The sequence below is a fragment of the Neofelis nebulosa genome, chromosome 17 (assembly GCF_028018385.1).
Source record: "Neofelis nebulosa isolate mNeoNeb1 chromosome 17, mNeoNeb1.pri, whole genome shotgun sequence".
Taxonomy (NCBI): Eukaryota; Metazoa; Chordata; class Mammalia; order Carnivora; family Felidae; genus Neofelis; species Neofelis nebulosa.
The window spans coordinates 27,366,702-27,371,537 of NC_080798.1; the positions used below are offsets into that span (position 1 = coordinate 27,366,702).

The 4,836-nt window shown below is 42.0% G+C and overlaps 1 pseudogene; it reads right to left on the reverse strand.

The window, feature by feature from the left end:
• Nucleotides 1-1,431: 1,431 nt before the first annotated feature.
• On the reverse strand, nt 1,432-4,380 carry LOC131499197 (tigger transposable element-derived protein 1-like; annotated as a pseudogene).
• Between the last annotated feature and the right edge of the window lie 456 nt (nt 4,381-4,836).

Sequence of the window (4,836 nt, forward strand, 5' to 3'; positions counted from 1 at the left end):
CTCTAAATCCTCAGCCCAGCCCTAAGAGGTAGAACTGCTGTTACCCTGTCTCACAGATGTGGAAAATGAGGCTCAAAAAACTTGATTTATTGCCCCAGAAGTACAGCTGGAACTTGAGGTGGTGAGTCTAACCCCAAAGAGATGGAACCTGCCCCCAATCTTCATTTTGGAGAATTTACTTTTCTTTCCTGGTTCACTGATTCCTTTCCTCTTGGCTCTTCCTTCTGCTTGTGCTCCTAACAATCCCAGACACTCCCTACTACATGTACCCTGAGCCACCTCCCACCTCTCTATCCCACAACCCCGTTGTCACTGGGTGGCCCAAGCAAGAAACTAGAGCAAAACAGTTCAGGCCCTTGAAGACCCTCAGTTTTGTCACATCCCTTCTCTCCTGCCTGAGCCACTGACTACAGTTCCCTCTCCTCATCTGCTTTGTAACACCCCTGGATAGAATTCTGGATTCTTGACTCATCCATCCATCCATCCATTCATTCAGTTGAACAAATTTTGAGCACCTTTAATGGATCAGGCACTGTTCCATGTCTTGGAAACACAAAAACACATAGACTAGAGTCCCTGCCTTCTTTAACACAATTTTGGGTGGCAGATCATGGACAAGACTACAAATAAATGAAAAAGATAAATAAGCAAGACTATGGCAAGTGTCTTCATGGACAGTCCCAGCAGGAGGACATGGAGGAGGTAAGGGCAACTTTAGACAGCAAGACTGGGCTACATCTTTCTGTGGGATGACTTGGTTTTAGGGGGCTGAATGGACTTCTGGTGCCACACTAATGGGGCCCAAGTATGGTATGAGTTTCCTGGGTGCTTCTGCCCTGCAGATACTTCTTTCTCCCCTAGGTCTGTCAGTCAGGAATCCTTAGGAAGGGAGTTAGCAGCCAGGCTTAGTAAAACCTAGTGGAATAGGCAAGGCTGCTAATTTAGCTCCATCTGTTCCTGTCCAGGATGGAGTGCTGGCTCATCCTACCCTTCCTGGGGGACCTTTCTCTTTGGTTCCAGAAATTGTCCTTGGCACCTGCCTACTAGGTCTCTTGTCAATGAAGCAAAATATTAGTCTCCAACTTCATTGTGTCACCTGTCCAAGTGAGCCTCATACCTCTCCTTCCCCCGAGGTTCATCTATGTGTTTCTTTCTTTCTTTTTTTTTTTTACTGTATATTTGTTTTTGAAAGAGAGTGAGAGAGAAAGAGCAGGGGAGGGGCAGAGAGAGGGGACAGAGGATCTGCAGCAGGCTCTACACTGACAGCAGAGAGCCTAACACAGGCTCAAACACACAAACCATGAGATCATGACCTGAGTGGAAGTCAAGAGTTGGACGTTTAACTGAGCCACTCATCTTTTGTTTCCAGGCCTCGTTTTGTAACTGTCTCTGCTGACCTTTTACTAGGATGTATTTGTGAGCACATTTTGTTTATCCCCTGGGGCCCTGGGATCCAAAGGGATTTGGGGGTGGCTCTGTCACAGAGGGAAGTTCTCTGGGGTTCTTGTTGATTTTACCTTTTTTGGAAGCCTGTGAAATAATAAGAAATGAATACAGGCATACTTTGGAGATATTGTGGGTTCAGTTCCAGACACCACAATAAAGTAAATATCACAATAAAGGAAGCCAAATGAATTTTTTGGTTTTCCAGCTCACAAAAAAGTTACATTTACACTATATAGTAGCCTATTAAGTGTGCAATAGCATTATGTCTAAAATAACAATATATATTCTTGAATTCAAGAATACTTTATATAAAGCACTTATATAACTCAACACCAAAGAATCAATCTGATTAAAAAATGGGCAAAGGATATGAATAGACATTTTTCCAAAGAAGGCATGCAGATGGCCAACAGACACATGAGAAGATGCTCAACATCACTAATCACCAGGGAAATGATCATAAAAACTACAATGACATATCACCTTACACCTGTCAGAATGGCTAAACTGAAAGAGACAAGAAATAAAAAGTGTTGACAAGAATGTAGAGAAAAAGGAACACTTGTGCTCTATTGGTGAGAATGTAAATTGGTGAAATCACTGGGGAGAACAGTATGGAGGTTCATCAATAATAAAAATTAGAAATACTATATGATCCAAAAAATTCACTACTGGGTATTTACCCAAAGAAAATGAAAACACTTTCAGCAAGTTGTAATTATTTTTCTGGTAGATTTTGCCTCGGTGTTGATGGCTGCTGACTGATCAGGGTGGTGGCTACTGAAGGTTGAGGTGACTGTGATAACTTCTTAAAAGAAGACAAGAATGAAGTTTGCCACATTGTTTAACTCTTCCTTTCACAAATGATTTCTCTGTAACCTGTGATGCTGATTGGTAGCATTTTACCCACAGTAGAACTTCTTTCAGAGTTGGAGTCAATTCTCTCAAACTCTGGTGTTGCTTTATCAACTAAGTTTATGTAATATTCTGAATCCTCTGTTGTCATTTCAACAATCAATATTCACAGGATCTTTGCCAGGAGTAGATGCTATCTCAAGAAACCACTTTCTTGCTCATTTAAGAAGCAACTCCTCATCCATTAAAGATTGGTCATGAAATTTCAGTGATTCAGTCCCACCTCTGAACTCCACTTCTTTTTTTCTTTAATGTTTATTTATTCTTGAGAAAGAGAGAGAGAAAGAGAGACAGAGTGTGAGTGGGGGAGGGTCAGAGAGAGAGAGAGAGAGAGAGAGAGAGAGAGGGAGACACAGAATCCAAAGCAGGCTCCAGGCTCTGAGCTGTCAGCACAGAGCCCGACGCGGGGCTCAAACTCATGAACCGCATGAGATCATGGCCTGAGCCGAAGTCAGACACTTAACCGACTGAGCCACCCAGGTGACCCTGAGCTCCACTTCTGATTCTAGTTCTCTCGCTGTTTCCACCACATCTGCAGATACTTCCTCCCCTGAAGTCTTGAACCCCTCAAAGTTATCTGTGAGGGTTGGAATCAACTGTTTCCAAACACCTGTTAGTGTTGATATTTTGACATCTTCCTATGAATCATGAATGCTCTTGATGGCATTTAGAATGGTGAATCTTTTCCAGAAGGTTTTCAACATACTTTGCCCAGACCCATCAGAGGAATCACTATCTATGGCATCTATAGCCTTAAGAAATGTATTTTTTTAACATTTATTTATTATTGAGAGACAGAGAGACACAGAGTATGAGCAAGGGAGGGACAGAGAGAGTAGGAGAGACATAGAATCTGAAGCAGGCACCAGGCTCTGAGCTGTCAGCAGAGAACCCGATGCGGGGCTCGAACTCACAAACCGTGAGATCATGACCTGAGCTGAAGTTGGATGCTTGACTGAGCCACCCAGGTGCCCCTGTATTCCTTAAATAATAAGGCTTGGAAGTTGAAATTACTCTTTGATCCATGGGTTGCAGAACGGATGTTGTGTTAGCAGACATGAAAACAACATTAATTTCATTGTCCATCTCCACCAAAGCTCTTGGATGACCAGATGCATGGTCAAAGAGCAGTTATATTTGAAAAGGAATCCTTTTTCCTGAGCATCAGTTCTCAACAGAGGGCTTAAAATATTCAGTAAACCATGTTGTAAACAGATGTGCTGTCATCCAGGCTTTGTTGCTGCATTTATACAGCACAGGCAGAGTAGATTCAGCATAATTCTTAAGGGCCCTAGGATTTTTGAAATGATAAATGAGCACTGACTTCAACTTATAGTCACCAGCTGCATTAGCTTCTAACAAGAGAGTCAGCCTGTCCTTGAAGCTTTAAAGCCAGGCATTGACTTATCCTCTCTAGCTATGAAAGTTCTAGATGGCATCTTCTTCCAATAGAAGGCTGTTTTGTCTACATTGAAAACCTGTTGTTTACTGTACCCACATTCATTAATTATCTTAGATCTTCTGGACAACTTGCTGCAGCTTCTATATTAGCACTTGCTGCTTCACCTTGTCCTTTGATATTATGGAGACGGCCTCTTTCCTTAAACCATATGAACCAGCCTCTGCTAGCTTCTAACATTTCTTTTGCAGCTTCCTCACCTCTCTCAGCCTTCACAGAATTGAAGAGAGTCAGGGTTTTGCTCTGGATTAGGCTTTGGCTTCAGGGAATGTTGTAACTTGTTTGATCTTCTATCCAGACCAAGAAAACTTACCTCATATCAGCAATACAGCTGTTTCTCTTTCTGATCATTCATGCATCCACTGGGGTAGCACTTTTCATTTCCTCCAAGAACTTTTCCTTTGCATTCATTTACAATTTGGCTAACTGGACAAGAGGCCCAGGTTTCAGCCTGTCTTGGCTTTAGACACACCTCCCTCACTAAGCTTAATCATTTTTAATTTTAGACTTAAAGTGAGAGACATGTGACTTTTCCTTTCATTTGAACACTTAGATGCCATTGTAGGGTTATTAAATTGGCCTAATTTCAATGATATTGTGTTTGGGGACAGGAAGCCCCAGGAACAGGGAGAGATACAGGAATGGTCAGCTGGTAGATCAGTCAGAACACACACAAAATTCATTGCTTAAATTCATGGTCTTACACGGATGCCCCAAAACAATTACAATAGTAACATCAAAGATCACTGACCACAGATCACCATAGCAAACATAATAGCAATAAAAACGTTTGGAATATTGTGACAATTACCAAAATGTGACACAGAGACATTAGGTGAGCAAATGCTGTTGGAAAAATGGTGCTGATAGACTTGCACAATGCCACAAAGCTTCCATTAGTAAAAAATGCAGTATTTCCAAAGAGCGATAAAGTGAGGCCAATAAAATGAGATATGCATATATATTGGCCTCTGTCCCCAGCTTCTGACACAGGACTCCTAAACCCTTGCAAAGAG